The sequence below is a fragment of the Micromys minutus genome (genome assembly GCF_963924665.1).
Source record: "Micromys minutus genome assembly, chromosome: 15".
NCBI lineage: Eukaryota > Metazoa > Chordata > Mammalia > Rodentia > Muridae > Micromys > Micromys minutus.
The window spans coordinates 17,582,651-17,592,889 of NC_137984.1; positions in this window are offsets into that span (position 1 = coordinate 17,582,651).

Here is a 10,239-nt window from a genome sequence, read left to right on the forward strand (position 1 = left end):
GTTGGTGATTCTCCAGCTATTCTGCCTCCACACTGATAGACTGCAAGAATAATGACAGAGACCACATAATCTTCAATGTTGAAAATGTGTTCTCACTGATTTTTCAGAGAAAATTAGCCAGTCCTATCTATACTGCTAATTTGAAAAGGTTAATAATGCCTAGAATTCTGAATGACTAAAGATTTACTTGATGATTTAACAGGCAATGGCTCATGACCTATTGTAATTCGTGAAGTGTTTGCATATGCAGATTCTGGGGAGTGGTCGAAATTATGACAACAGACAACTTTGAATAAGACTACATAGCATATGGCAAATTCATTTCAAAAAGTGCACTGAGTTCCTGTTCCATGCAAACAAATGTAATGTATAATAAAGCAAACTATTATTTAATATATAAAACATACAAGAAAAAAAGGTACATTTTCTTCTCTATTTTGATCAGTATTCACGCATATACACATACACACATACACCACTGGATATAACTCTGTACCTCATAAATATTATCATTGGTTTCTTAACCAATATATTTTTTTAAATGTTTGTCTTAGTGAGGGCTTCTATTGTTGTGACAAAACATAACTGAAAGCAAACAACAGAGTGAGGCTGTTTACTGGCTTGTTTCCCATGGCTTACCCAGCCTGCTTTCTTATAGAACTCAGGACCACCAACCAGCCCAGGAATGACACCACCCACCATGGGCTGGCCCAACCCCATTATTCACTAATTGAGAAAATGCCTTAGAGTTGGATCTCATGGAGGTGTTTTTTCAAATGAGGCTCCACCCTTTCTGATTGCTCTAACTTGTGTGACATTGACACAAAACCAACCAGTACAATGTTTCAGAATTGTAATAGAAATATTAACTACCATGATCACATCAATAAATATTACAAGTAGCCAAGTTATAACATTCATTCCATAATTGTATAAAATAAAATAATTTTATGTAGTTATTTCCTGCACAATTATTTTCTGATTTATTTTTCTTAGCAATATTTTGAGTTCCATTGTTTTATGTATATATATATACATATATATATATATACATACATATATATTCCAGTGTTCTCCCATCTCTTTAATCCCTCCTTCTTTCTGATTACCAACTTCCTGCAGAATAATTCCCTCTCTCTTTCCATGATAGTTACACTCTATTGTCCATTCATTTTCTCCCTTCTCCTGCACATTAGAACATACACATAGATACAAAGATACATTTTAAAGTAGGCTTTACATATGAAAAAATGTGATATTTGAATACCTTGATCTGCCTTATATCATGTATTGCCTTATATGACTTATATTGATCCCAATTTCATGCACTGTTCTGAAATGGTCATTATTTCAATATTCTTTCAAACTGAATAAAATTCTTTTTTGATTTCTTTAATTGAAATTTTATTTAATTACTTTTCAAATGTTTTTCCCTTTCCTGGTTTCCCCTCTAGAAACCCCCTATCTCATCTTCCTTCCCTCTTCTTCTATGAGAGTGATCCCCACCAAACCACCCAATTCCTCCTCCCTGCCCTGGCATTTGCCTACATTGGGGCATCAAGCCTTCCCAGGACCCAGGGCCTCTCCTTCTATTGATACCCATCAAGGCCATTCTTTGCTATATTTGAGATTGGAGCCATGGATCCTTCCATGTGTACTCTTTGGTTGGTTGCTTACTCCCTGGGAGCTCTTGGGGGTCTGTGTAGTTGATATTGTTGTTCTTTCTATGGGTTGCAAACCCCTTCAGCTCTTTCAGTCCTTCCTCTAAATCCTCCAATGGGGCACCATGCTCAGTCCAATGGTTGGATGTGAGCATCTGCCTCTATATTTGTCACGCTCTAGCAGAGCCTTTCAGCAGACAGTTATATCAGGCTCCTGTCAGCAAGCACTTGGATAGTATCTGAGTTTGGTGTCTGTACTTTGGACGAATCTCTAGCAGTCTTTGTATGGCTTTTCCTTTAGTTTCTGTTCCACACTTTAACTCCTTAGTTCCTCCACTGAATATTTTGTTTTCCTTCTAAGAAGGATTGAAGCATCCATGCTTTGGTTTCCTTCTTCTTGTCATCTGTGAATTGTATCTTGGGTATTCTGAGCTTCTTGTTGGCTAATAACAACTTATCAGTGAGTGCTTAACATGTGAGTTCTTCTCTGACTGGGTTACCTCACTCAGGCTGATATTTTCTAATTCCATCCATTTTCATGAGAATAGCTGAATAGTATATTTTACATTGTATAAATTTTTTGTATCCATTCCTCCACTGAAGAACATCTGGGTTCTTTCTAGCTTCTGGCTGTAATGAACTTAATGGAGCATTGTTATATATTGGAGCATATTTTGGGTATATATCCAGGAGTGATATAGCTGGGTCCTCAGGTAGAACTGTGTTCAATTTTCTAAGGAACCACCAGATTTATTTTCACAGTGGTTATACCAGCTTGCAATCACACCAGCAATGGAGAAGTGTTCCTCTTTTTCCACAATCTTGCCAGCATCTGCTTTTCATCTGAGATTTTGATCTTAGGCATTCTAACTAGTGTGAGGTGGAATCTCATGGTTTTAATTTGCATTTTCCTGATGCTTAGGATATTGAACATTTCTTTAGGTGCTTCTAAGAAACTTGGTATTCCCTGCTTGACAATTCTTTGTTTAACTCTGTGCCACATTTTTAATAGGGTTATTGGTAATCTGGAGTCTAACTTGTTGAGTGTTTTATATATTAGATATCCCACTATTGTATGTAAGATCGGTAAAGATTTTTTTCCCAATCTGTTGCTTTCCATTTTGTCCTATTGAGAGTGTCCTTTGCCTGACAAAAGCTTTACAAATTTATGAGGTACCATTTGCCAATTCTTGATCTTAGGGCATAAGCCACTGAGGTTCTGTTCAGGAAAATTTCCCCTGTTCTCGTGTGTGTGAGGATCTTCCCCATTTTCTCTTCTATTCATTTCTGTGTATCTGGTTTATGTGGCAGCCCTTGATCCACTTGTACTTGAGCTTTGTACAAGAAGATAATAATGGATTGATTTGCATTCTTCTACATGCTGTTGAACCAGCACCATTTGTTGAAATGCTTTTTTTCCATCAGATGGTTTTAGCTCCTTTGTCAAAGATCATAAGTAGGTTCATTTCTGGGTCTTCAGTTCTATTCCATTGATCTACCTGCCTATCTGTAGTGGCTATTCCTGATTTTCAACTTGACTATAACTGTGATGAACTATACTCCAAAATTAGAAGGCTCAACAGTTATCCTGATCTTGGGGCTGGGAGATAAAAGATTCTGACCTGGATCTTGGCATGGAGATCTTGAGGCACAGCTGCTATGAATCCCAGGAGATCTTTGAGTTCAGGATCATCTGGGAAAAAGCAAGTCCCAGATTCAGGTGTGTTGTGGCAAGTATTAAAAATACTGTGACCAGTTCCATCCCATTACCACTCCACCCTGGTCCTGGGTACTCTCTGACCTGGGCAGTCTGTGAGCTATTCCAGCATGACACCTTCATGCTGCTCCCTTGCGTTAGATCCAGCACTGGAGAGCCATAGAGAACTAACTAACATTAATTCATCTCTGGTTAGTATCACTCCCAACTGCCTCTCTGCTAGCCTCAAACTCTGCCCTCACTCCAATAAACCTGATAAGCTCAAAACTCCAGAAATTTGTAATTTAACAATGGCTTTATCTCATATTTCGTAGCAAATTTACGTTCCATGAAACGTCCACTCCATAAACTCACAGCCAAATAATTGGATATATTTTGCCAATCTAGACAAGACAAATCATCCTGTACAATTCCATCCCTTATAAAATATTCATAACAACAACAACCTGTATCTGTAAATTCCATCCCTCATAAAATATTCATAACAACCTATATCTATGCAGAGACACATAAGCGGATAATCTGTGTCTTCCTTAATGTTGCCTCTTCCCCTCTCTGGTTTCTCGGTCACTTTCTAAAACTTTATTCCCACTTATTCTTCATTCTTGTTCAATGACAGGTTTCACTTTATCTTGTGCCTTCCTGGGTAAGGACAACAACTTACACTTGCACAGGCTTATTTGGGTTAGAGAGGTTATTGCAACACACGCATGGTGGTACACACCTTTAATCTGGTACACACCCTCTGCTGGAAACTTGCATAAGGACATTGGAAGAAGGCACTCTCTTTTTGCTCTGCCTGCCTTGTGGGACTGTGCAACAACAAGATCCTTGGACTTCAATTTATAGCTGCTAGTGACCATTGTTGGAGAGTTGGAATATAGACTGTAAGACAACAAAAAATTCTCTTACTATATAGAGACTACCCATAAGTTCTGAGACTCATAGCCACTACAGATAGGCACGTAGATCAATTAGAGAACCCTGACTAATACACTGTCTCTGTACCAATACTATATGGTTTTTATCACGATTGCTCTATAATACTGCTTGAGGTCACGGATGGCGATTCCCCAGAAGTCCTTATACTGTTGAGAGTAGTTTTTAAAATCCTGTTTTGTTTTGTTTTATTTTGTTGTTGTTATAGCAAATGAATTTGCAAGTTGCTCTTTGCAATTTTATGAAAACTTGAGTTGAATTTTTGATGGAGATTTCATTGAATATGTAGATTTCTTTCAGTAAGACGGCCATTTTTAGTATATTTATTCTGCCAATTCATGAGCATGGGAGATCTTTCCACCTTCTGAGATATTCTTCGATTTCTTTCTCCAGAGAAGTTCTTGTCATACAGATCTTTCAATTGCTTGGTAAGAGTCACACCAAAGTATTTTATAATGTTTGTAACTATTGTGAGTGGTGTTGCTTCCCTTATTACTTTCCTCAGCCTGTTTATCCTTTGAGTAGAGGAAGGTTTACCAATTTGTTTGAGTTAATTTTATATCCAGCCACTTAGCTGAAGTTGTTTTTCAGGTACAGAAGTTCTCTGGTAGAATTTTTGGAGTCACTTAAGTATACTATCATATCATCTGCAAATAATGATATTTTTACTTCTTCCTTTTCCATTTGTATTTATTTGACCTCCTTTTATTGTCTAATTAGTCTGGGTAGGACTTTGAGTACTATATTGAGTAGGAAGGGAGAGAGTGATCACTCTTGCCTAGTCCCTGATTTTAGTGGGATTGCTTCAAGTTTCTCATCATTTAGTTTAGTGTTGGTGACTGGTTTGCTGTATATTGCTTTTACTATGTTGAAGTATGTACCTTATATTTATGAACTTTCCAAGACGTACCATGAAGGGGTATTGAATTTTTGTCAAATGCTTTCTCAGAATTTAATGAGATGCTTATGTTTTTTTAATTTGAGTTTGTTTATATATTGGATTATGTTAATAGATTTCCTTATATTGAACAGTCCCTACATCCCTAGTATGAAACCTACTTGATCATGTTGGATGATCATTTTAATGTGTTGTTAGATTCAGTTTCCAAGAATTTTATTGAGTGTTTTTTGCATTGATATTCATAACAGAAATTGGTCTGAAGTTCTCTTTCTTGTTGTGTCTTTGTGTGGTTTAGGTATAAGCATAATTGTGGCTTCATAGAATGAATTGGGTAGTCTTCCTTCTATTTTGTAGAATAGTTTGAAGAGTATTGATATTAGGCCTTCTTTGAAGGTCTGATAGAATTCTGCACTAAACCGGTAAGGTCCTGGGCATTTATTTGGTTGGGAGACTTTTAATGACTGATTCTATTTCTTGGGGGGGTTATGGGACAGCTTAGATTGATTTATATAATCCTGATTTAACTTTGGTGCCTGGTACTGTCTAGAAAATTTTCCATTTCATTTAAGTTTTTCCAGTTTTGTTCAGTATAGGCTTTTTAGTAAGATATGATTTTTTTTTATTTCACAGTTTCTGTTGTTATATCTCCCTTTTCATTTCTGATTTTGTTAATTTAGATTCTGTCTCTTCGACCTCTGATTAGTGTGGCTAAAGGTTTATCTTGATTTTCTCAAGAACCAGCTAATTAGTTTTGTTGATTCTTTGTATAGTTCTTTGGTTCTACTTAATTTATTTCAGCCCTGAATTTGACTATTTCCTGCTGTCTACTCCTCTTGGGTGTATTTGCTTCTTTTTGTTCTAGAGGTTTCAGATATGCTGTCAAGCTGCTAGTGTATGCTCTCTCTAGTTTCTTTTGGGGACACTCAGAGCTATGAGCTTTCCTCTTAGCACTGCTTTCATTATGCCCCATAAATTTGGGTATGTTGTACTTTCATTTTGATTAAATTCTAAAAAGCATTTAATTTCTTTTTTTATTTCTTCCTTGACCAGGTTATCATTGAGTAGAGCATTGTTCAGCTTCCATGTGTATGTGGGCTTTCAATTGTTTTTGTTGTTATTGAAGACCAGTCTTAGTCCATGCTGATCTGATAAGATGCATGGGATTACTCAAATTTTCTTGTATCTATTGAAGCCTGCTTTGTGACCGATTATAAGGTCAATTTTGGAGAAGGTGCCATTTCTTACCTTTTTTGATAACTTTTTGTTGAAAGTCAATTTAATTCACTATTAGAATGGCAATTCCAGCTTGATTCTTGGGATTGTTTGCTGGAAAATAAATTCTAAGCTTTTACTCTGAGGTAGTATTTGTCTTTGTCACTGAGGTGCATTTCCTGTATCCAGCAAAATGCTAAATCCTGTTTTTGTATCCAGTTTGTTAGTCTATGTCTTTATTAGGGAATTGAATCCCATTGATGTTAAGAGATATTAAGGAATAGTGATTTCTGTTCCCTGTTTAAGGAATAGTGATTGTTGTTTCCTGTTATTTTTGTTGTGAGAGGTAGAATTATGTTTGTGTGACTATCTTCTTTTGAGTTTGTTGCAAGAAAATTACTTTTTTGCTTTTCACAGTGTGTAGTTTCCCTCCTTCTTTTGGAGTTTTCCATCTATTATCCTTTGTAAGTCTAGATTTGTTGCAAGATATCATTCAAATTTGTTTTTGTTATGAAATATCTTGGTTTATCTATCTTGGTAACTGAGAATTTTGGTGAATATAGTAACCTGAGCTGGCATTTGTGTTCTCTTAGGGCCTGTATGACATCTGCCCGGGACCTTCTAGCTTTCAGTCTCTGTTGAGAAGTCTGGTACAATTTTGATAGGTCTGCCTTTATATGTTACTTGACCTTTTCCCCTTCCTGTTGTTAATATTCTTTCTTTATTTTGAACATTTGGTGTTTTGAATATTATGTGTCAGGGAAAATTTCTTTTCTGGTCTAACTTATTTAAAATTCTGTAGGTTTCTTGTATGTTCATGGGCATCTCTTTCTCTAGGTTAGGAAAGTTTTGTTTTTGTTTTTTTGTTTTTGTTTTATTTTGGTTTTTCTTTTTTTGTTTTTTTTTACAATTTTGTTAAAGATATTTACTGGTTTTTTAAGTTGATAATCTTCACTCTCTTCTAAAGCTATTATCTTTAGGTTTGGTCTTCTCATCGTATCCTGCATGTTTTTGGTTAATCACTTTTTGCTTTTTGCATTTTCTTTGACTATTGAGTCAATGTTTTCTATGGTATCTTCTGCACCTAAGATTCTCTCTTCTATCTCTTGTATTCTGTTTGTGATGCTTGTGTCTATGACTTCTGATCTCTTTCCTAGGTTTTCTATCTCCAGGTTTGTCTCCTTGTGTGAATTCTTTATTGTTTCTATTTCCATCTTTAGATCATGGATGGTTTTGTTCACGTCCTTTTCCTGTTTGGTTGTTTGTGTGTGTGTGTGTGTGTGTGTGTGTGTGTGTGTGTGTGTGTGTGTGTGTTTTCTCTTTAAGGGCTTCTACCTGTTTACCTGTGTTCTCCTGTATTTTTTAAGGAAGTTATTCATGTTCTTCTTAAAGTCCTCTATCATCATCATAAGGTATAATTTTAAATCCAAATCTTGCTTTTCCAATGTGTTGTACTTGCTGTGGTGAGAGAACTTGGTTCTGATGATGCCGGGTCATCTTGGATTTTGGTGCTTAGGTTCTTGTGCTTGCCTCTTGCCATCTTGTTATCTGTGATGTTAGTTGGTCTTGGGCCTCTGACTGGAGCTTTTCCCTCCCGTGGGCCTGTGAGCTTGTGGGCTTGGGGTGAGAGCGCTCCTAGGAGATCAGCTCTCTGTGGGTTTTTTTTTTTTTTTTTTTTTTTTTTTTTTTTTTTTTTGTTTCCTGATGACAGTGGGACAGCCCCAGCTCTCTGTTAGGTCCATTTGGTTTATAACATTTGGCTGCACTTCTCTGTTTAGTTTTTGTCTGATGACTCGTCTGTGGTGAGAGTAGGATATTAAAGTTTTCAAAGATCAATGTTGTCAGTTTCTTATTAAAGTAGGAATTCCTGCTAGACTTCGGACCTGGAATAGCATGAGTAGAGAGAAAGTTTGGAGGGAGCAGTCTAAGTGATCTGCTGGAGGCGGGAACAGAGAGAAGAAGAGGGCCACAGCTGATACTTTAGGTGTGACTCGACATTGGAAAGAAGTAAGAAACAGTGAAGATCTGCAATTAGGCTGCCTGCTTACCTGTTGGAGTGTCCTGTATACCCAAGGAATGCCTGATGGAGCTGAACAACTCACAGAAAGCTATGAGTGGGAAGAAGCAAGTTTGGAGAGGAAGGTCAGTTTGTTTTTACCTGGAGCTGTATGGGGAATGGGGTGCAGAGCTGGGAATGAGACTGGGAAATTGGATTTGGAAGAAGGATAATAGAAGTGAAGATCTGCAGTTAGCCTACCGGCTTCCTTGGCCAGGATAGGCCCCTGCAGTTTCAACTGTTTAATTGGCCCTTTCAGTTATGTAAGGGGAGCCAAGAGAAGAAAGTCTTACAAACAGCCTAAGTGCTTCTTTCCTGCTTGACTCAGCCTGCCAATAGACTGCAGAACTTAACCGTAGCTGTCAAAAAAACTTAATTTTTAAAATTTCCTTTCTTTCTCTGTTTCCAGCTGTATTTATGTGAGTGTATACAAGTGTGAGCTTGGTGTGTATGTGTGATATATGCATAGCCATGTGTAGTTACGTTCACAAGTATGACCCTGAGATCAGAGGACTTTAGTGTCCTACTCTACCACTGTTTGACCTGTGTCCTAGAGAAAGTATCTCTTCCTGGAGCAAGGTTGGCAGCCATCAAGTACCAGAAATTCTCCTGCCTCAGCCTACTGATAGTGCAGGTATTATAAGCCACACCTAACCAAGACCCAATTATTATGTGTTCTGGGCTTTTAATTCAGATTCAATTGTTTCAACAGTAAACATTCTTAACCACTTTGCCAACTCCATAGCCTCAAAACTTCTCCTTCAAAAGTAGCAAAATATTTTAAGGAGTAATCTGCCAAGAGGTCAATCACAGGACCTGGAGCAGTATCAAAATAAGTTATATAGCCAGGACAACTATATTTTGGTGGCTGTCTCATCTTTGCAATGCCTTTGTGTGGCTAAGCATCCTTGAGACTGTAGATAGATTGTCACCACTGTATTAAAAAAAAAAAAACAAAAAACAAAGCAAAAAAAAAAAAACTAAAGTGTTAGGACATTTCCTACATATGTGCAATAACAAAGGTGTATAAACACTTTGACTTTGGTAGAGCATCCTTTTCTACATATTCTAACACCCCCTAACATTTTGTGAGATTTTCTGAAGAACCGTGGAAATAAGGTCCCTTTAAGAAGATCAGCCCATGAGTTGGGAGGGAAAGGGGGTCAACCTATTTGACAACTCCATCACCTACCAACAGGTTTTTATTTCTTTATTGTTTTTTAATCCACGATGGAAAACAATTGTGTTGCCAACTCTATCTTGGAACATCCCAGGGAAGTACCTTTGGAGTGTTTGCTTTGCAGAGGCATAAACTGAACGAATTCAATAAAAAGCTGAATAGTTGTTTTGGTTTTTGTTTTGTTTTTTTCTTTCTCATCACTTGGAGACCAACCTACATAAAGGCATTGCACAAATACTTAAAGACTTACTATGTCTGCAAGATCGTGGAGTATAAAACCAGACTATTGTGAAAAGCGCCTTCCTATGGCGGTAGGATAGAAACAGCGTTCATACACACAGACCTGGGATGCCCACTCATTCCTAACCTGCAGGCTGAAAGGCTGCACTTGGAAAGTGGATGCCGTAAAAGCCAAGCCGTGCTTTGCGGCCGCGCAAGGCGGGAAAGTGCGGCGGGCGGTTAGAGTCCTCGCCCCGCCCCTTGTTCACTACCAGCTCCCGCACTTGGAGGCGTGAACCAGCTGGGACCCAGCGCTGGGCGCCGGTTAACACCCACTCCCCCGTCGCGGGTACC